General features: G+C 41.7%; 1 long non-coding RNA gene across 2 annotated transcripts in view; it reads right to left on the bottom strand.

Moving 5' to 3' along the window:
• LOC134351639 (uncharacterized) overlaps positions 1 to 15,282 on the bottom strand; it is a 79,981-nt gene extending 64,699 nt beyond the window's left edge. The window contains exons 1-3 of one of the 2 annotated variants that reach the window (XR_010019214.1): positions 15,186 to 15,282; positions 10,240 to 10,491; positions 3 to 91 (exon numbers count right to left, since the gene is read on the bottom strand). This is a non-coding gene — a long non-coding RNA (uncharacterized LOC134351639). Of the gene's footprint in view, positions 1 to 2; positions 92 to 7,918; positions 8,234 to 10,239; positions 10,492 to 15,185 lie in introns of those variants that run through there. The other variant, XR_010019213.1, reaches the window with a different exon arrangement.
• Positions 15,283 to 23,827: the final 8,545 nt, after the last annotated feature.

Raw genomic sequence — 23,827 nt, 5'->3', positions numbered from 1 at the left:
ACCTTTCTATTCAACTGTTGCCATACTATTCATGATCCCATGTTCATCATGAGCCACAAATACACACTGGTCCTCCACAGACATACTGTACCTGTAGAGCAAACATGAAAACAGGAGTTTGTGGGGCAACTTCCTCTTGTGTATCTTCGAAAAGAAGAGCAATTGTTAGTCCTGACCGAAATAACCAAGGAATATGAAGATTTCCCATTTAATAATCAGACACAGATTGCATCTAGAACCTGCTTAGTGATAGCATGACTCATAGAAAGTGTACACATTGGTTTTCAAAGTTATGAAATCATTTAATTCATATGAGGATTCTCATTCTACAACCAAAGTGCTCCTTTCTTGTTTTAGTTTCAGATTTATACTGGAAAGTTATGGATAACTTGAAGTCAAACCGGGGAAGGGATCAGCAGGGTCACAGTTGGAAATCCACCCTCTTAATCCATAAAAGTATTAAGGGCACATGCATTTGCTTGTATACGTATAATGCATCTATGTCTGAAGTGCCCACCAAATGTGATCTATATAAATTCATATAAACTATATTACTGACACTGGAAAACAAATAAAATAGATATGGCTTGTTTGAAGAAAATGTCAATATTTCAAGTTAGCAGTCTCTCATCGTTCAGTTCTGTCAAAATGCCATTGACCCGGAAAGTTAACAGACATGCTGATCATGCCCAGCATTTTCTGTTCTTATTTCAGATTTCTAGCATCCTAATATTTGGGATACCCCGATCAGACTGAGACCATTTGATTGGCAATCTCTGTTGGTTCCTTTTTCCTTGGCCAAACTTAGAAGCTTCTCCCCATTCGAAGTGTGGATAATATTAAAGCTTATCTTTTTACAGTATCACATTAAAATATGTCATGCAATTAATTACTTAGAAGTGCAGTGTTCATTATCTGACACCTTTTCACTAAAAAAATGCCGTATCAACTGACCCTACCTTCCATGAAGAACACCACATGGAATATTACGCCTGATATTGCCCTCTACTGCTCTAACACTTTCTTCTCCTTTCAGCGTCGCATTTTGCTTCACTCCTCTTGCATCTTGATAAAGATCCTGATTCTCTATCAGCCATCACATATCATAAATCTTTTCTAATTGAGATACCATCACCAATTTCTTCCCTCTGCACCTGAATAATTTCTTATCCTAGTTGATTGCAAGTTCTATTCCAACTTACCCTGCTCTCTTTCCTGACTTCAATGCCTCCTTATTCACTGACAGGCCTTGGACTTGTCACTCCAGTACTCTCATTAACCTCACTACCCCTATTGTCACATTCACAGGAAAGGTTGCATCTTATTACTTTCTAGTATTGCTTCCACTCTGCCTCCTTTCAAGATTCACTTAGAGCTGCTTTTCAAAATTTAAACTCCTTACTTTTGGCCTCCATTTGTAATGACCTTTTACCATGCTCATCCATTAATTATATGGAAATTTCAAAGGAAATCTCAAAATCAAATAAAGACATACACCCAGTGGCCATTTTATTAGGTATACCTATACATCTCTTTAATGCAAATATCTAATCAGCCAATCGTGGCAGCGAACCAATACATAAAGTCATGCAGACATGGTTAATATGTTCAGTTGTCGTTCAGACCAAACAGCAGAATGAGGAAGAAATGTGATCTAATTGACTTTGAGCATGTAATGATAGCTGGTGCTAGGCGATGCGGAAGACACCAGCAGTATGCCTGATGTTGTAGTGTGTGAAGGAAGAGAAGTGGGTGCAGTTACTATTACAAAAGAGAAGGTGCTCAAAAAGCTAAAAGACCTAAAAGTACAGATGAACTGCACCCTAGGGATCTGAAAGAGTTAGCATTAGAGATTGTGGTGGCATTAGAAATGATCTTTCAAAAATCATTGGACTCTGGCATGCCGCCAGAGGACTGGAAAATTGCAAATGTCACTTCTCTCTTTAAGAAAGGAGGAAGGGTGCAGAAAGGAAATTATAGACCAGTTAGCTTGACCTCAGAGTTTGGGAAGATGTTAGAGTCAATTGTTAAGGATGAGGTGATGGGGTACTTGGTGACACAGAACAAGATAGTACAAAGTCAGCATGATTTCCTGATGAACCTGTTGGAATTCTTTGAGGAGATTACAAGTAGAACAGATGAAGGGTATGTAGTGGATGTTGTATATTTGGACTTTCAGAAGGCCTTTGACAAGGTGCCACACATGAGGCTGCTTACCAAGTTAAGAGCCCATGGTATTACAGGAAAGTTACTAACATGGTTAGAGCATTGGCTGATTGGTAGGAGGCAGTGAGTGGGAATAAAAGGATCCTTTTCTGGTCGGCTGCCAGTGACTAGTGGTGTTCCACAGGGGTCGGTGTTGGGACCGCTTCTTTTTATGCTGTATATAAATGAGTTAGATGATGGAATAGATGGTGTTGTTGCCAAGTTTGCAGATGATACAGAGATTGGTGAAGGGGCAGGTAGTGTTGAGGAGACAGGTAGGATGCAGAAAGATTTAGACAGATTAGGAGCATGGGCAAGAAAGTGGCAAATGAGATACCATGTTGAAAAAAGCATGGTCATGCACTTTGGTAATAGAAATAAATGTGTGGACTATTTTCTAAATGGGAAGAGAATCCAAAAATCTGAGATGCAAAGGGACTTGGGAGTCCTTGTGTAGAACTCTAAAGGTTAACTTGCAGGTTGAGTCGGTGGTGAGGAAGGCAAATGCCATGTTAGCGTTCATTTCAAGAGATCTGGAAAATAAGAGCAAGGATGTGACACAGAGGCTTTATAAGGCACTGCTGAGGCCTCACCTTGAGTATTGTGAACAGTTTTGGGCCCCTCACCTTAGAAAAGATGTGCTGGCACAGGAGAGGGTCCAGAGGAGGTTCACAAGGATGGTTCCAGGAACAAAAGGGTTATTATACGAGGAATGTTTGATGGCACTGGGTCTGTACTCGCTGGAATTCAGAAGGATGGGGGGGGGGATCTCATCAAAACCTTTTGAATGTTGAAAGATCTAGACAGAGATGTGGTAAGGATGTTTCCCATGGTGGGAGAGTCTAGGACAAGAGTGCACAGCCTCAGGATAGAGGAGCGCCCTTTCAAAACAGAGACGTAGAGAAATTTCTTTAACCAAAGGGTGGTGAATTTGTGGAATTTGTTGCCACATGCAGCTGTGGAAGCCAGGTCGTTGGGATTAAGGCAGAGATTGATAGGTTCTCGATTGGACATGGCATCAATGGTTCCAGGGAGAAGGCCAGGAACTGGGGTTGAGGAGGGGATAAAAAAGGTTCAGCCATGATTGAATAGCGGAGCAGACTCGATGGGCCAGATGGCTTAATTCTGCTCCTATGTCTTATGGTCTTATGGGCCGGATATCCCAGAAACTGCTGATCTCCTGGGATATTCATGAACAAATATCTAGAGACTGGTGCAAAAAAAACCAAAAACACATCCAGTGAGCGGCAGTTCTGTGGGCAAAATTGCCTCATTAATGACAGTGGTCAGAGGAGGATGGTGGCAGTAACTCAAATAACTACGCATTACAACAGTGGTGCATGAAGAGAATCTGAACACTCTACACGTCAAACCTTGAAGTGGATGAGCTACAGCAGCAAAAAACCATGAACATACACTCAGAACATACACATACATTAATGAGTGTAATTGAAAAGACTAAAGTGGTTGTTAGGCTGGCAGATTGATTAAAAACTAATGTCATTTAGATAAAGAAATTTGTTGTCCTTGCCCAATTTGGCCTAGATGTGATTATCGTCCTATGTCAATATGGTTAACTCTTAAACAGAAAATACTGGATATAGTCATCAGGCCAGGCTGTATCTGTGGGAAAAGAAACAGCTCTAACGGCACAAATTGATGAAGAATCTTAGATTTGTTTTTTTTCACAGTTGCAATTCTCTTTGGATTTCGTTATATGGTTGTCCTTAAGTAGCCAAGGAAGGAACTGCTCAATCAAACAGTTTTGAGGCATCCTCCAGCATCTCTTCTGGATAACTAATGCTGGGTAATAGATGCTAGGCTTGCCAACCATACCCACAGGCCCAGGTAGGAACAAAATGGAAGCTTGCAGATTAGGAAAAGGCCACTGGAAAGGATAAAGGATAAATCTTAGTATCTCCTGGAACACTTAGTGGAGGACAAGAAAATGACTTAATAACTAAAACACTGAAAGGCTAAGTTCTCCATAACTTTACCGTTAAGAGGGTCAAAAGAATGTTTTTGAAGTGATTACATCATCGCCTCATGATCCTTCTGTCCATCATGAGACTGCTATTTCAATACCACCCTGAATCCTTCTGAGAATGAAGTCAACATCTCATCTTAGCAGCTGGAGATGCAAATTCCAGTCACTGAACCAGCGATACAGGTTCAACAACTGTAGATCGAGGGGCCTGCAACCCCAGATTGCATGTCAGCTTAACTCATGAATTTAATAACCATGTAAAATTAATGTTAAAGCAGATGAGCCTCATGAAATACTTTAGTTATGGTTTTAACAAAGAAGTACAAAACAATGAACTTCTGAACTTATAAAAGGATTACACCAATTTACTCAGCTGCATCTCAAAACATTGATCTGTATTGAATGAGAGGTTAGTCACATACCATGGCATTGATATAATGTCAAAACATAGGAAATGGAAGAAGGATAAGGACTTTCAGCCCTTTGAGGCAGTTCCAACATTCGATAAGATAGAGTTTTATCTCAGCACACCTCAATTCCTTCATGTCCGCATTTCCGATGACCTCACCTGGTCCCTGAACTCCTCCACCCTGATCAAAAAGGCGCAACAGCACCTTTATTTCCTGTGGAGCATCAAGAAAACTCACCTCTGTCCCAGGATACTGACAGACTTTTACCGCTGTACCATTGAGAGCATACTCACCAACTGCATCTCAGTGTGGTATGGTAATTGTCTCATATCAGACTGCAAGGCACTCCAGTGGGTGGTGAAAACTGCCCAGCGGATTATCAGCACCCAATTGCTCACCATTGAGAACATCTACTATAAACACTGCCTGGGCAGGGCAAAAAGCATTATCAAGGATGCATTTCACCCTAACCATAGACTTTTTACTCTCCTCCCATCCGGTAGGCACTACAGAAGCCCCCGCTCCCGCACCAGCAGGCACAGGAAGATCTTCTTCCCTGAGGCTATGACTCTGCTGAACCTCTCATCACAGCGCTAAGCAGTATTGCACCCATATTGGACTGTCTCAGTACTTTTATATTTGTGTGCTGTAGCACTTACATTTTATTCGCAGTTATTTTGTAAATAATACTATTCTTTTGCACTTCTGGTCAGATGCTAATTGCATTTCATTGGCTTTGTATCTGTACTCTGCACAATGACAATAAAGTTGAATCTAATCTAATCTAATCTAATTATCTGAAAATATTCAGCAAATGAGCCTTCACAACCCTCATGACAGAGAATTTAAAATACTTTGTACTCTCTGGGTGGAAAATATTCTAAATATTCTCCTTTTTTTTTTGTCTTGAATGGCCAATTACTTATTCTGAGACTGTGTCTCCAGTTTCTGGACATCCAGCCAGGCAAAATACCATCTTTGCATCTGCCCTGTCAAGGCCTGTGTGAATTTTGTATGTTTTTAATGAGATCTCACCTTCTAAACTCCACACAGTATGGATCCAATATACTTAATCTTTCCTCATTGGACCATCTCCATCGCTTAATCTCAGGAATCAGTTTGATGAACTTTTGTCGCACACCATCTACCAGAAGCATAGAATTTCCTCAAGTAGAAAGAAAAGCCTTGTACAAAATATTCCTGACCCAGCACCAACCAGACCAATATAATTTCTGTATTACATCTTCACCATTGAATGCAAATTTTCTTACAACGAAAATGAACATACCTGTTTGCCTTCCTAATTATTTGCTGTACGCATATAACAACTTTCGATGATGTAAACACCAACTATATTTTGATCTTTCACTGTATAAGGACCCTTGTTATTTCTTCTGCAAAACTGAATGACCTCTCAATAATCAACGTTGTATTTCATTTATCCCAACTTGCCCCATTCACATACCTGTCTTGCACACTTCTGATGCCGATTAGAATCCTTCTCACACCATTCATTGTTTCTTAGCTTTCTATCATCAGCAGTTGTGGATGTATCACACTTTGTTCACTCAGCCAAGTAATTGATATGGTCCCTTGAAAATAACTACTTATCCCACAGTTTTCAGTCCATTAACCAATCCTCAATCCACGTTAGTATCTTGACCTCAATTCCAAGTGCTCCAATTCTCTTTAATAACTACTTGCATGGCATCTTCTCAAAGGAGTTTTTCATGCCCAAATATACCACTCCAATAAATTCCCCCCTATCCATTTGATTTCTTGTACTCCCAAAGTATCCCAAAAGATTTGTCAACTCTTTTATGTTGACTCTTCTTAATCATGCTGTATCTACATACTAGCGTTGTGTTTCTAATATGAGAACACTCTACCCTGAATAGAACAGCCTTTATTTCACTTATTTTACTTAGCAATATAGTGCGGAGTAGGCCCTTCTGGCCCTTCAAGCCATGCCGTCCCAGAAACCCCAGACAAACCTAATTAACCCCAACCTAATCATGGGACAATTTACAATGACCAGTTAACCTACCCGGTGTGTCTTTGGACTGTGGAGGCAACTAGAGGACCCAGAGAAAACCCACATATTCCACAAGGAGACAATCCTTACCGAACAGTACCGGAATTGAACTCTGAACTCAACAGGGTCGTGCTAACCGCTACACTACTGTGGCACCCATTCTTTAGCCTTTTTCCATTTAAACAATGTTTTATACTTTTGCTCTTCCCTTCAGTTTGGATAATGTCACATTTTCCTGAAACTGTGTTCCACTTGCAACAATTTCATCTCCTCATTAACCTGCTTTTATGCCCATATGAACTCTCTGTCTCAAATTCTCAAATCCAACAACTTCTCCTTCAATTCCAGCCAGATCAAATGGCATTGCTACAGGCACTCATATGGACCCCAGCTATGCCTATTTTTTTTAAATGGGTTATGCCTGCATTTCAGTTCCCCTCCTGCAACTCTTTTTCAATGCTCGAAGACTGATTTGGTGCTACTTCCTACACTGATACACAGGTTCAAAATTTCATTTTGGGACCTATTTCTGCCCCATCATCACCTTCACGTGGACAATCTCTGACCAGCTCTTCATCTCCAGGAAATGGTTTAACAACAAGCCTGCAGAGTTCCTCAGGTACCTTGACTAGATCTCCACCCATTTTGCGTCTTGTAGGGACTCCATTACATTTTCCTAGTTCCTCTGTCTCCAAATATTTGCTTGAATGACATTCAACAAGGTGCCTCCAAGTTGTTTTCTTTCCATGGTTTCCCCTCAATCATGGGAGGTAGAGCTCTTGGCCAAATTTCTGCTCCCAACCTCCCTCCTCCAGGCGAGTGCAAAGGCAAACTTTTCTTGTCCTCACTTCCATCCCACTAACCTTTCCATTCAACAGATCATCCTTTGCAATTTCTGTCCCCATCAATGAAATTCCACCCTTACAGTTGGGGCAGCACAGTAGCATAGTGGTGAGCACAAACCTTTACAGTTCCAGTGACCTGGGTTCAGTTCCCGACGCTGCCTGTAAGAAGTTTGTACATTCTCCCCGTGACCCCATGGGTTTCCTCCAGGTGCTCCAGTTTCCTTCCACATTCCAAGTCATTGTAAATTGTCCCGTGATTAGACTAGGATTAAACTGGGGATTACTGGGTGGTGCAGCTCCGGGGGATGGAAGGGTCTATTCCACACTGTATGTCAATAAATAAATCAATCAATAAACAGATCTCTTCTTCCCTTTACAGCATCCTAGATGAAACAGTCCCTCTGATTTCCACATCTGCTCTGCTGTTCAGACCTACCTGCTCCCTTCGTGCAGCACTTTCCCAGGCAACGGCAAAAACTGTTACGCGATAGGGAAATTCTAGGCAGTTTCTAGAGTAGGTTCCATGGTTGGCACAACATTGTGGGCTGAAGGGCCTGTAATAAGCTGTAGATTTCTATGTTTCCCACTCTCCAGGAACAGTCCTCCCAGGTTCACCAACATTTTTTCCAATCTGGTGTATTCCATTGGGTGTTCACAATGCCGTCTCCACTACTTTGGAGAAGCCAAACACAGATTGGGTGACTGCACTGCAGAGCACCTGTGCTTAGTTCTCCTTTGCCTGCTACTTTAATTCTCATCCCACTGTGACATGTTTATCTGTGCCCTCCTGCACTGTTACAAAGTCCAATGTAAGTTTAAGGAACAGGATCTCATTTGAGATAAGCTATGGACATGCTAAGTTGGTGCCAGAAATATGGTGACACTTTCATGCTTCCCCCCACATTGGGCGTTGAAGCCAACACGCATTTTATTGTATGCTTCAATGTACATGTGACAAATAAACCTAATCTTTCTTTTGCCTAGGAGTATTGCAACCTTTCACCCTCAGTATCAAATTTTACAACTTCAGATAACTCCTTTGCTTGGCTTAGAAACATCGAAACATAGAAAACCTACAGAACAATACAGGCCCTTCAGCCCACAAAGTTGTGCCGAACATGTCCCTACCTTACAAATTACTAGGCTTACCCATAGCTCTCTATTTTTCTAAGCTCCATGTACCTATCCAAAAGTCTCTTAAAAGACCCTATTGTATCTGCCTCCACCACCATTGCTGGCAGTCCATTCCATGAACTCACCACTCTCTGAGTAAAAAACTTACCCCTGACAACTCCTCTGTACCTACTCCCCAGCACCTTAAACCTGTGCCCTCTTGTGGCAACCATTTCAGCCCTGGGAAAAAGCCTCTGACTATCCACACGATCAATGCCTCTCATCATCTTATACACCTCTATCAGGCCACCTTTCATTCTCTGTCGTTCCAAGGAGAAAAGGCCGAGTTCACTCAACCTATTTTCATAAGGCATGCTCCCCCATCCAGGCAACATCCTTGTAAATCTCCTCTGCACCCTTTCTATGGCTTCCACATCCTTCCTGTAGTGAGGTGACCAGAACTGAATCAAACTTTGCTGTGATTCTGGCTTAGTTGTATCCCTACCATTAACACAGCCTGGTCTGTGCTGAGCATGTCCTGATGATCAGCATTTCAGCACTTTTATGTTCCACTGTTGTGATCTCATTTTCTAATTTCTCTCATTGTATAACTGTTATGTCCCTTCATTTAGACTCCCACTCTTAACTACCCCCATTAACACATAGACTTAAAGCAGTGGTCCGCAACCTCCGGGCGCTTCGCGGCCTGGTATCGGTCCGCAGCCTGGAGGTTGGGGACCACTGACTTAAAGGACCTCATTTACACCTCAGTCCCAAGGTAACCCTGGCATCCTTTTATTAAAGGCATTTCCTTTGCAAACCAAATCTCCCACATCCAGCATATTTTCTATCTTCCTTTGTTCTGTTGAAGGATCTTCAACCTGGAAGGTTAACTGTATCTTTTTCCACACCTGCTGAGTGTTTCCTACATTTTCTTCTTTTATATCAGTGTCTTTGTATCCTTCTTGAAAAGACTTTCCTACCTATCTTACAGATTGTAAATAAATGAGGCCCCAGCACTGATCCTTGTAGCATCCTGCTGTCCCAGCTGATCACCCTTCCAATTTCTGCCAGCTAGCCAAAACACACTTTAATATTCTAATTATGAGATTCCAATATCATTGATTTACCTTTCAATTAAAGTTAATGATGTTAACATGTTGGGTTCTGAAGTCACCTTCCAATGAGGTACATATGAAATGAACGAATGCTGTTGCATTTTTGCTTGTTTGTGTGGAATTGAGAGTAACTCATCGAAGTATATGAAGTTCGCAGTGAATTGTGGTTCCAATGGTGCTTATCACCTCCTTGCTGCTTAAGGAAAGTTTACCACGGTAGGAAGGGATGTCCTTTCAATTTAGTGTCTTGTGCCATTGTTCCATTTTATTAGGTGGCTCCATATTATGTAAGCAGGCAAGTATACTATAATTTCTGTAATTTTAAGGAGGGCACTAAAAGTAAGCAACAAGCCCAAGCCATAATCCATCATAATGGTCATTAAACTATTGTGTCATAAAATGAGGCTGTGCTACAGTGCCGCTTTAAATTTGAAAATTTAATTATGCTGTGATTTATATAGCTGCATGTTCAATTGTGAAGCATATGTAGGAGATCTTAGAAAGGCCCATATTAATTGTACAATACCTTGAGCATGACTACATTGTCCAGTTCCTTTCCTGGAGTGGCACATGTTGGAATATTCCATCAGGCTTTTTCCATATCTGTTGTAACATCTTGCAGTTGGTGTACTGTACTTTATAATGATCTTTCTCCATTTTCTGCCATGTATCCTGCCATGTTCAGTAGGGAGTGCTGCGACACAAAAGAGACAGCTCTCCCGCTGCTCAACTAACACAATGCTTCCCACTGACGGCCAACAAGCACGGAGCTTGAAACCTGCAAATCATTGTTAAAAGGACAGATATTCAAAGTTTAAAATGCCAGCTGACTAGCATTGCGACTGATTTTTGACCTACAGATTCTCAAGAAAGCTCCAATGTGTATGAAAATAAACATGATTCTTTTAAAAATTAATGTGATAATTTTTGTCTGTTCTACTTGGCTTTCAGTGGCCATGCGCACGAAGGTCAGCCTTAAGCAATTAATCAGCGTTTACCATGGCGCATTTGACTGAATGAGAGTTGCAGCTGCCGCCTTCTGGCACTTTTCCATGCAATTGTAGCAGATACAAAGTACACATTTACTTTCTTCTCACACCATTGTCCAAAGACCCAAACTATCCTTGCAGGTGAGACTTGAAATCACACATCCTGTTCCTCTCTAATTTATTGCATCTGTTGCTCCAGGTGCAATAATTAGCATTCATAGTTCCCTGTTACACTCAAACCATCTCTTACTGCATCTCCCCATGTCAGTATTCACAGTGACATAGGAAACCACTCAACTAACAGGCCAGGATAATGCGCAGATCTCAGGAAAATTAAAGGAAAAAAATAGGAACACCAACGAACAAACAACTTCCAGTTCTTATTAACAGGAGATCCTGCAGATGCTGCAAATCTTGAGCCACACAAAATGCTGGAGGAACTCAGCAGGTCAGGCAGCATCCATGAAGAGGAACAAACAATCAACGTTTTGGGCCGAGACTGGAAAGGGAGTGGGAAAAGGCCAGAATAAGAAGGTGGGGGAGGGGGAGGAGTACAAGCTGGCAGCCAAAAGGTGAAACCAGATTGGGGGGGGGGGGAGGGTGAAATGAGAAGCTGGAAGCTGATAGGTGGAAGAGCTGAAGAAGGAATCTAATAGCGGAGTACTGTGGTCTATGGGAGAAAGTTACGAAGGAGGAATCAGAGGTTGGAGATGGACAGGTGAGGAGAAGAGAAAGGGTGAGAAGGGAACTGGAATAGGGAAAAGGAAGGAGAGAGAATTGGGAGGAGGGAAAATTACCAGAGGTTATAGAATTTGATATTCATGCCATCAGGTTTGAGGCTACCCATACAGAATATGAGGTGTTCAACTTGAGCATGGCCTCATGGTGGCTGTGGATTGGCATGTCAGAATGGAAATAGAAAGTCATATTGAAATGGATTGCCACAAGGAAATTCCACCTCCAGTGGCAGATGAAACAAAGATACTTGACAAAGCAATTCCCAATCTATATTGGGTCCTAGTGATACAGAGGAGACCGTACCAGGATCACTGAATACAGTAGATAACTCTAATGGTCTTGCAGGTGAAATGTTGCCTCAACTAGAAGGATTGTTTGGGGCACTGAATGGTGGTGAGGGAGAAGGTGTAGGGATAGGTGTAACCCTTGTCCCGCTTGCAGGGTTAAGTGCCAGAAAGGCAATCAGTGGGGAGGGATGAGTGGACCAGGGATATTGCTATTCCCTTTTCTCATTTCCTCCAGTTTTTTTAAAATCATTCTTATTTGTCACAGTTTGGACACGACTTCGCTGGCACCAAGCTCAGGACTGACATTTTACTCATTACCTAAAACAATAAATCTGAAATCAGTCTTCCATGAGAAAAATGTACCAAATTGTTATGAGGAAACATAAAAGAGAATACAAATTGCCAATAAAACCCACAACTGAAACAAATCACACAAATATTTTTCAATTGCTTCTTGGAAAACTTGTTTTTCTAAAGTAAAGGAATTCAAACTATTGAAGGATACATATATTTTTCTTTCTTTTTAAATCTTTTTATTGAGTAAGTATACAAAAAAGGTAAGCCATATAAACATTAATACAATGTTAAAGTATAATAAAATTCCAAAAGATAACAATACCAAAAAGAAAATACTACAAACAATGTAATTTAAGCATAAGAAACCAAGATAACATAATAGTATACTAGATTTTATATATATCAATGGAAAAAAAGAAAAAAAAAACCCCAAAAAAAAACCCACCGTGCAACTAACTAAAAGCAAAGCAAAGCAATGGGCTAACTTGAAACCAAACAGAGTTAAACTTAAAATCACGTCCTCAATCCCGACCTCCATTAAAACAGTGAAGAGAAAACAAGAAGGGTAAATATTACATTAAATGAAAATATCGAATAAAAGGTCCCCAAATCTGTTCAAATTTAAATGAAGAATCATAAAGGTTACTTCTAATTTTCTCCAGATTCAAACATAAAATCGTCTGAGAAAACCAAAAAAAGGTAGTTGGAGCATTAAGCTCTTTCCAATGTTGTAAAATACATCTTTTCGCCATTAAAGTAAGAAATGCAATCATTCTACGGGCTGAAGGGGAAAGATTACTAGAAATTTTAGGTAGTCCAAAGATAGCAGTAATAGGGTGAGGAGAGATATCTATATTTAATACCTTAGAAATAATATTGAAAATATCTCTCCAAAAAGTTTCCAAAGTAGGGCAAGACCAAAACATATGAGTTAAAGAGGCTATCTGCCCCGAACATCTATCACAGAAAGGATTAATATGCGAGTAAAAACGCGCTAACTTATCTTTGGACATATGTGCTCTATGAACCACTTTAAATTGAATTAGGGAATGTTTAGCACAAATAGAGGAAGTATTAACTAATTGTAAAATCTGCCCCCAATCATCCACAGAAATGGTAAGCCCCAATTCCTGTTCCCAATCTACCCTAATCTTATCAAATGGAGCTTTCCTAAGTTTCATAATAATATTATAAATCATAGCCGATGCACCTTTCTGACATGGATTAAGGTTAATTATCGAATCTAAAATATATATAGGAGGAAGCATTGGAAAGGAAGTAAGTATAGTACTTAGGAAATTTCTAACTTGTAAATATCTAAAAAAATGTATTCTTGATAAGTTATATTTGTTAGATAATTGTTCAAAAGACATAAGGGAACCACATATATTTTTCAAAATAATACAATTAAACTTTCCTATGAAACCTTCTGTGCCGTTTTTCAAAATTCTTGATCTACAGCAGATATCCTTCCCACAACTTTCAGTCGATCAAACTCAGCGTAGTAGCAGATGCCAGCAAGCTGCAACTGATGTGAGCACAGGGCAAAGAATGTCCCAACACGCAGGCTGAGCAGAATACATTTCATTCCTTAGGCTATAGTCATATTTGTAGTTTTCTTTGCTGTTTAAACATTTAGTAGTGCTTTTCAGTCAGTACTAGAAAAGCAAAAAACTGCAACTCCAGAATGTAGACTCTTTCTCAGCTGCTGAATGATACCAATGATTTTTGTTATAACCATGATTATTTTTGAGCCTGTAAAACATTTTGTGGGAAAACATACTAAACTATTGCACTTTTCTGGTATATAATAACTACTAGTTCCTAAGGTTGTCATAGCTGGTTGTGGTGATAAGCTCCCACTACCTATAAAGTGCTGCAACTGGTGTCCGTCTCTAACAGCCTCTGACATTCAAGTCCAACTCTTGGCCTTCACATTTGGCTTAGCTACTTGGCCTGGTGGAACTGTTTCTACTGACAAGAGAAGGGGCAAATGCGGACCACTGGCATATCAAATCAAGTTGCTTTGGGCAGGTGGGGCTCGTCAGCCTTGGACGGCAGCCTGCCTAGGAGGAGGAAAACTCTGATTTTAAACCTACTAATAACTACTGGAGGGGTGGTGGAGAGATTGAGACAGAGAAAGAGAGATAGATTGAAATGGGGGGTGCAGAAAGATTCAGAAAAAGAGAGAGAGCAGGCAGAGGTTCCGAGAGGGGAGGGAGAGGGTGAGAGGGTGGTGGATGAGAGGGTGGGGGGAGAGAGTGGGGGGGAGAGAGGGGGGGAGAGAGGGGGGAGATTATAGGTGATTCAATCTTTGCCTCACCTTAGCTTGTAAAGTTATTGATGAAGATCAGATAATAGTGTCACTGATGAAACACCCATGGAAGGAGTATGTCACAGATAAATAACTCAGTTAGTTTAAGCACACTGTGTGAATGGTGGAAGGTGTTTGAGCAGCTTGCAGAGAATTCCCATGTTGTGCAGAGGGCCCCTCAATGTATGGAGTAGGCAGAAAGACAGCAAGATATCACAATAGCTTGCTGATATGGAAGAAAGGCTCAGGTGGATGGAGGAGAACTGGCCAAATGGAATACAATGTGGAAACCTGAGAAGCCATCCACTTTCATTAAGAAAGGATGATATATTTTTAAATGGTGTGATATTGAGAAGTGTTTATGTCCAGAAGTTGTTTTATGGACATATCAAAACAAGTTGAAATGCAGATCAAGCAAGCAAAAGGAAGGCGGTGGTACATTGACCAAAAGGATTCTGAGTGCAAGATATCAAATGTAATTCATAAAGGGCTCTGTTGGGACGTCTCATGGAAAACTGTGTACAGTTCTGCCATCCTTACCCAAGTAAGGATGCATCGTGATGGAGGGAGTGCAGCAAAGGTTCACCAGATTGATCCCTGGGATAGTGTGTGCCTATGTGTGTGTGTATATATGCATCCTATGGAGGGAGGAAGGTTTACTTGCTGTCAGGATCACATCCTTCCATAAATCTGCAAATTAATGTTCTGTCATAAAGCTGCAAATTAATGATACAGTTTCTGCATTCATTAATACACGGAGTGTTCTTTCACATGACCATTTCAAACAGCTGTTACATTGTTGGAGCGTGTCTGTATTTGAACAGCTTTATGGTTTTTTTCTACTTACCGAAGGAGAAAGGGAGAGGAATGGGAGGGGAGGAGGGATTCTTCGTTGCAAAATGTAATGAGCTTCAACTGGTTTCCTGGAGAATTGTCATGGATCTGAACAGAATAAGAGATACAGACTTGAAAGACACATAAAAATGGATGAAACCAGAAAGCAAGGAGATTATAAAAATATTTAATTTTTCCAATTCTATATTTACACACTGCTGTATGGTAAAAGGACAAATCATTCAGCAACTGAATTACTAAATTTAAACAAAGAATCTCAGATCGGTAACAATTCTCTATTGGAGAAGGTCATAAACTGGGGCAGGAGATTTTAAAAGGACAATTCCTGCACCAAGCAAAATTAACAAAACATGCTTTTATCTGTTGAGATACTACGGAATAATTTGTGTCATACTATAAATTGGTATAGGATGGTAGCTGAATAAGTGTGTACCCCTGACATTAGTAGAGTTGATTGACAGAAGACTTTGAAATTTCAACACAGCTGCAGAAAAAAAACTGGAAGGGCAAGTCAGAGAAAAGGGTATTTTAGAGTTCATGTCAATTTAAAGTGTGAAGCAGATTGATGGCTGCAACAATGTTCTGTTCTTTGTCTAATCACCCAACAACAAACTTTTTGTTACAGCACTCAGGACAATAGTTCTCATCCTTTGAACCAATTAGAAAGCATGCTGTCTGAGTAAACATGCTGAACCAAACCTGCTTCAAACTTGACTCAGTTCAAGAAACAGAAGATAGAACACTACAGTACCCTACAGCCCAGAACGTTGTCCACATCACACGATTTGTACCAGCAGGCCAACCTCCAGAGCACCACATAACATCAAAAGGTGTAAGCATTCTGCAGGTTGCTCAGGACTGGAAAATGGACATGGACCTGGAAAAAAAGCTTGTGTTTCCCCCAGACACTGCGGCTACAACACTCCAGCCAGACATGGTCCTGTGGTCCACAACAGCCAAGCTGGCATATGTTGTGGAATTGACAGTGCCAAGGGAAGATGGTGTTGAAGAAGCTTATGAGAGGAAAAAGACCAGGTACTCTGAACTGGCAACTGAAGCTGCCCAGAATGGCTGGAAGACCAAGATTTTCCCTGTAGAAGTGGGATGCAGGGGATTTGTTGCTACATCTACGACCGCTCTATTGAAGAAGATGGGGTGAGGGGTCACTCCCTCCAACAAGCAATCAAGTCCTTGTCAAATGCAGCAGAAGAAAGCAGCAATTGGATTTGGATTAAAAGGAAAGTCAACAACTGGGCTGCAAGATGAATACAGGAGGGTATGGAACTGAGGCGGGGGGGGGGGGGTATCTGGGACGCCAGGTAGCACAGTTGAGCCCTCTGGAGACATTGTGGGCTTGTCAACAAAACGTCAAAGAAGGAGGGTGCCCACCTGATGACCTCGATGACGTACCTACCTTCCCTCCTTGTCACCACTCCAAGCCCACTGCCAACATCGAGGGTGCCGACTTACCATAGGGATTGAAACATCAAGTCCTACAGCCCAGAATGTTGTGCAACCATTTAAACCTACACCAAAATGCTTCCCTCCTACACAGCCCTCAATTTTTCTTTCATCCATGTAGCTATCTAAAAGTCTTTTAAATATTCCTAATGTATCTGCCTCCATCACTCCTATTGGCAGTGTGTACTACACACCTACCACCTCTGTGCAAAAAAATCCTCCCCTGACATCCCTCCTCTAATCGCCTTAAATTATGTCCTCTCATATTAGCTATTGCTGCCCTGGGAAAAAGGTGCTGGCCATCCACTCTAAAACCTCAAATTTAAAGCATTCTGAAGGAATTCATACCTCCAGCAAACAAATAAAACTGCAGCTGCTAGAATCTGAAGCAAAAACAGAAACGCTGTAAGAACTCAACCAGTCAAGCAACATATGCAGAAAGAGAAAATAGTTAATGCTTTGAGGCAATGATCTTTCCTGAGAACTGGGCAGAGATTGGAGGGTGTATGGTTTTCCAAGCGGAACTGTACAAAGGACTGAGGTGTTCAGACAAAACCCTGTTTGGAGACACAAAAGACAGCAGATGCTGGAATCTGGAGCAAAAGAAAAACAAACTTCTAGACAAAGTCAACAAGCGGAGCAGCAGCTGTAGAGGCAAAGAGATAGTGATTGTTTCAAGTTGAAACCCTGATTCAAGTCTGAGTGTGTAGACTGGAGGGAAGATAGCCAGTATATAGAAGTCAGTGAGAGGGTGAGACAGAGGCAGATAGGTGGAACCATGAAAGGGAGGGATGATCGCAGAAGGTGCCGGGGGGAGGAGGGGAGAGGAAAAGTGAACTTACACTTGGAGGTGGGTTAAGACAATCATGTGATAACAAGCATGAGTACTGACCATTACCAAAAAAAAGGGAAAGTGATGACAGACGAGTTTACTTGAAGCTGGAAAATTCAACATTCATTCTAGAGGGGTGTGAAGTACCTCGAGGTAAAATAAGATATTGTTTTCTTGTTTATGTTGGGTTTCATAACGGCAGTGGGGGAGGCCATAGATAGACAGGTCAGATGTGGAGTGGGATTCAGAATTAAAGAGGCATGCAACAGAGAGTGGATTGAGTGTGAGTATTCTGCAAAGCGATTACCCTATCTGTGACTGGTTTCTTCAATGTGGAGAAGATATGCAGATACATACTTATAAATACAGAGATATATCCATATTTGTGTGCTATCACACTTACATCATTTTAAATGATACTGTTGCTTTACTTTGCATGAAGAAACACAAGTTTATTCTAAAAAAAAGGTGGATGTTGGAAGACCTCAAAATGAATGAAATTGCTGCCTTGTGTCACATATTCAGCTCCGACTTTTTCTGTGTGAATTAAACTCTTCAACTACGTTGACAAGGTGGAGAAAGGAAGGAAGGAATAGGGAATGAGAGCAAATTATTAAATTGCGATAAAGATATTTATGATAAACACAAGTAATTCTGCAGATGCTGTAAGTCCAAAGCAACACACACAAAATGCTGGAGGAACTCAGCAGGTCAGGCAGTATCTATGGAAGTGAATAAACAGCAGACAATTTATCTCCAAAGATGGAGGAAGAGGAAAGATCATGAAAGGGGAGGAAGTTGTTAGAAATCAATCAAGTGAATTCAAGGACAGGGTGGAAATTGGAGGTAAAGTTGATGAAATTGAGAGACTCAACATGGGTGCATGAAGCAGCACCAATGCAGTCATCAATGTAGCAGAGGAAGAGTTGGGGAGCATTAACAGGGAAAGCTTGGAACATGGACTGTCCCACGTAGCCAACGAAAAGGCAGGCATAGCTGAGGACCATTCAGGTGTTCATGAGTACCCCTCAAGTCTGGAAAAAGTGGGAGGAGCTGAAGGAGAGATTGTTGATGGTGAGGACCAGTTCTGCCAAACAGGGGAGGGTGGTGGTGGAAGGGAACTGGTTGGTTCTTTTATCGAGAAAGAAGCAGAAAGTTTTAAGGGCTTTTTGATGGAAGATTGAAGTGTATAGGGACCGGACATGCATGGTGAAAATGAGGTGGCCAGGGCATGGGAATTGAACGTTACTGAGGAGATCGAGACCATGAGAAGTGTTGTGGATGTAGGTGTGAAGGGACTGAACCAAGGGGGATAGAATGGAGTCAAGGTATGAGGACACGAGTTCAGTGGGGCAGGAGCAGGCAGAGACAGTGGGCCTACCTGGACAGTCCAGTTTGTGGATCTTGGGTAGGAGGTGGAAGCAAGCAGTGTGAAGTAAGGGAACTATGAGTTTGGTTGCAGGGGATGGGAGTCCTCCAGAGTTGATGAGATCAGCGATGGTGTTGGAGACAGTTTTCAGATGGTCTGGACTGGGGTCCTTTTCAAGGAGTAGGTATGAGGTGGTGTCTGAGAGTTCCCACCTGGCTTCAGCAAGGTAGAGGTCAATCTGCCAAATCCATCAGCTGTGGAAAGCTGGAAAAGTCTTGACAATTTTACCATCCTGTCTACAGTTGAATCAGACTACTGCACTGAAGACCTCTGGAACTGGTCTATCATTGCCAGGACTGGTTTAGGTTCAGAGTATTTCCTTCAAATTTCTGGCCTAATAATGTGCAGCCAGCTGTGATGATGTTTCCTGCTAACACAGTAAAAAGCTCCCTCAAAAATCTAACAATCTGTGTGGTGGGAATTTGCCTTTTTCTGATTCAAGTGGATACTTGTCATCTTGCAGATGTATGTCATCAAGCTGGCAGAGCTAAAGAATCTTACAAACAAGAAAACTGAATCCTTCTTAAAAAAAATTAAATGTTATACATATATAGGCATCCGTTAGTCTCATGAGACCATGGATTTGTGCCTTGGAAGGTTTCCAGGGCGTAGGCCTGGGCGAGGTTGTATGGAAGACCGGCAGTTGCCCATGCTGTAAGTCTTCCCTCTCCATGCCACCAATGGTGTTCAAGGGAAGGGCAATAGGACCCATACAGCTTGGCACCGGTGTTGTCACAGAGTAATGTGTGGTTAAGTGTCTTGCTCAAGGACACACACACTGCCTCAGCCAAGGCTCGAACTAGCGATCTTCGAATCACTAGACGAACACCCTAACCACTTGGCCACGTGCCAACATGTTATACATAAACTGGAGCATACACATATGGTTCAAAGAACAAAAATTATTAGGGATATGTTTAAATCATTTGATATTTTCAACCTGATCTGAACTGGAACTTGAACCCAGAAACCTCTGAATCAAAGGTGGGCTGTCAATTGACCAACAGCTAGAAACTGCTGTTTGCCACCTCAATATTGTAGGTGGTGTTTGGGCAGGTCAGATGTTAGATCAACCAGAGACACGGGTAAAAGAAAGGCATGTAAATAAAGTGGGTAGAACATTCCAAGTCCATCTGCCAGCAACACCCAAATACAGTTATTCAGATGAAGTTGTTATATCTTTCTGTCGGCCCCAACTTCGCCTGCCTCTCTTTTTTTCCACCGTCCCACGTGCACTACATCTTGCAACATGGATGGCAATGAATGTCTAAAGGTCTTTGCATCAGATGCTATATAAACAGTAGCAATACACACAAAATGCTGGAGTAACTCAGCAGGTCAGGCAGCATCCATGGAAATGAACAAGCACTCAATGATTTGGGCCAAGACCCTTCTTCAGGACTGGAAAGGAAGGGGGAAGATGTCAGAATAAAAAGGTGGCCGGGGAGGGGGAGTGGAAGGAGGATAGCTAGAAAGTGATAGGTGAATCCAGGCAGGTAGGAAAGGTAAAGAGCTGGAGAGGAAGGAATCTGATGGAAGAACAGAGTTGCACCACAGCAGAAAGGGAAGGAGGAGGGGCACCATGGGGAGATGATAGACAGGTGAGAAGAGGTAAGTGATCAGAGTGGAGAACAGAACAAGAGGAGAGGGGGAAGAGGACTTTTTATACTGGAAGGAGAAATAGATATTCATGCCACCCTCCTCCACCCTGAGGGTGGCCTCATCGTCGCACAACAGGAGGCCACGGACTAACATGTCAGAAAAGGAACGGGAATGATTATTAAAATGTTTGACCGCCAGGAAGTTCTGCTGTTGGTGGTTGGAGCAGAGGTGCTCGAAGAAGGGGTCCCCCTAATTTACGGCGCTTCTCATCACTTACAGGAGGCTGCATTGGGAGCACCAGATAGGTGATCCCAGCAGATTGACATGTGAAGTGTTGCCTCACCTGAAAGGACTTTTTTGGGCCCTGAATGGAGGTGAGGGAGGAGGTGAACGGGCAGGTGTAGCACTTTGGCTACTTGCAGGGTTAAGTGCTGGGAGGGAGATTAATGGGGATGGACAGATGGATAAGGGAATCATGGAGGGAGCTATCCCTGCAGAAAGTGGAGCATGTGTTTACATCTTTGGGGATGCTTGAAGTTGTGGAGAATGATGTGCTGGGTGTGGAGGCTCACGGGGTGGTAGGTAAGGCAAGAGGAACTCTATCACTGTTAAGGCAGTGGGAAGATGGGTGAGGGTGAATGTCTGGGAAATAGAGGAGATGCAGATGCAACATCAATGGTGGAGGACGGGAAACACATTTCTTTGAAGGAGGTGCACAACTTTGATGTCCTGGATAGGAAAACCTCATCCTGGGAACAGAAGTGGCAGAGACAAAGGAACTGAGAAAAGGGAATAGCATTTTTACAGGAGACAGCATGGGAAGATCTATAGGCAAGATAGCCTTTGGAAGTGGTAGGTGTATGAAAGATATTGGTCAACAGTTTGTCCCCAGAAATGGAGACAGAGAGATTGAGAAAGGGGAGGGAGGTGTCAGAAATGGACCAACTGAATTTAAGGCAAAAAAGCGCCGTAAATTAGGGGGACGCCTTCTTCGAGCACCTCTGCAAAGCAAGATGCTGCACAGATCTGACAAATGCTCAAATCTGGAGACCTTCTACCTGATGCTTGTAGAGATGATGCCCTTCACTCTCTGTTTACAACTGTGACCAGCCGTAGTGCAGCTGTACAGCTCTCCTGAATTAGCTCTGTAACAGCCAATGCAGGTAATTTCTTGTTGGGAAATGGTGAGACTATTCAATAGCAAAAGTCATTAGCAAATCAGAATAAATGATAATACTTTGTAGATAAAGTATTCCTGGGTCTTTCAAGTGATTAATTTTATCAGTTTCAGAAGTATGTAATATTGCCTTGATTTTTTTTGATATTTTAATCAGTCAAACACATTTACTTGATCTCATCCTTAGTTTTGTACCCTACAATTACAATGTGTCAAGCTCCATATTTAGCACAAACACATTTATTGGTTCACGGCAGGAAATTAATGGACAGATTTTGAACATTCTCAGCTTGTGTAATAATGTAGTGGTTTGGTTCAAATCTGTGAATTTACTACTAACTCAGATAAGGTGGTGATGACTTGCCAGATTCATCTGTTTGTCAGATTTTGAGTCCCACTCTTGAGAGACTAAAGAGACTATCTCTGATGAGCACACTATGGTAATCAACATCAGGGAACAGGCGAGGGCTTAAAAAATAGAAAGTGAAAGAAAATGAAATCCAGAAACGGAGCTGCTTTCCAGCTCTCACCTCCAAATGTTTCAAGAAAGAATTTTGCATTATTTCCTTCAACTGTGATGTATGTAATGATGGGCATTATTCCATTGCAGTGTTCTTACAACTATCATTCTTGCTTTCTTTCTAAGGTCTAATAGCAAGAGCTTTGAAAATCAGCAGACCCTTCTGGTGACAGTTAAACTCAATTAAATTGACTGCCGGCTGAGATAGCTCAGTTGCCGCACAATAAAACTTATGGAGTTGAGTGCAAATCTCAGGACTATATTTTGCCCAAATTGGATTTATGGGTGAATGCAAATGCATGTGCATTTGACATACAGAGCCAAGTCAAAATAAGTAACTTTGTGAATAATAACGGCAGTAGATAAAAATTTGCTCAGTAAAGAAAATCCATCAATATAGGTGGTACCTGCAATAAGAACAATTTTTCCCCAAAATGTTGACAGGGTGTTGAGCGTTGCCTTCCTTGCAATGTTCCCATGATGGTGAAAAGCTATCATTCATTGAGTGAAAATGAGGGGGGAGGAAAAGCAAAGAGGAGTTCATAAGGGCAGAAATCTCAGTGCCAGTCACAAAATAAGACTTCATATAATGCGTGCACCTGGTCTTCTCACATCAGAGCTGAAGGAGAAACCAGAACATAACAAGAACAAACTCAGAATTCTGAGCTTCACAATCCTTGCAAAATGAAGACTGAAGTGCTTATGTAGCAAGATTCCAGCTGGGGTTGAATGGATAATAATAAAAAAAAAACAAATATTCAACAGATGAGGCTTGTGCAACCTTGTTATCCAATGAACTTACACATATTCACTGTGGGAACTTGAGATCAAACCTACGCAGCAGAATCAAAGGAAGCAGATAAAGTCACAAAGGAAAGCGGAACGAATTTAGGCTGAGTCTGCTTCATTTAATTCTTCCAAATTTTAACACTTAAAATCTATACCAAAACTGGAAAAATAATTTGGTTTGGTCATTTATTTCCAGGCTCAAGGATCACAATATGCCGTACATTGATGTTGTAGGCACATTTAAAAAAAATCAGCTTATGGTTTATGGCACATTTGTTTCTGCTGAGGGAATGAAAACATCTCAGCATCATGGAAACAATAATTACAGACATTATACTTTTAGGATGCCAGCTGCCAGCCATGACTCCAAAAGCATGAGACTGTCCTGTGGTGTTTCATCACTCATGCTAAACATTGCTACAAAGAAAGCACTGGATGTCGTAAAGGGATTGTCATATCCCATCAAAAGGAAGTTGAAATTTTTTCAGTGAAAAATAAGTATTTCTTCTCTAATTGTCTACAGGACACCAACTGTCTCAGTTTCAGCACTTCTCATGCCTCCTCAAACTTTACCTCCTCTGAATGCATAGCCCTCCACTCTCTCCAAACCAAACCCAATCTTACCATCAAACCCACAAACAAAGGGGGTGCAGTTGTAGGTAGTAGATGGACCTCTACCTTACTGAGGCCAAATGGTAACTCTTAGACGCCTTCTCTTATCTACCCCTTGAAGGGGACCCCACTCCACACCATCACTGATATCTCCGACACCGTCACTGATCTCATCAACTCTGGAGAACTCCCATCCACTGCCACAAAGCATC

Source organism: Mobula hypostoma, chromosome 9, assembly GCF_963921235.1.
Source record: "Mobula hypostoma chromosome 9, sMobHyp1.1, whole genome shotgun sequence".
In the NCBI taxonomy this organism is placed as follows: domain Eukaryota; kingdom Metazoa; phylum Chordata; class Chondrichthyes; order Myliobatiformes; family Myliobatidae; genus Mobula; species Mobula hypostoma.
The sequence above is the reverse complement of the archived record's forward strand: the minus strand, read 5'-3'. Positions and strand labels throughout refer to the sequence as shown.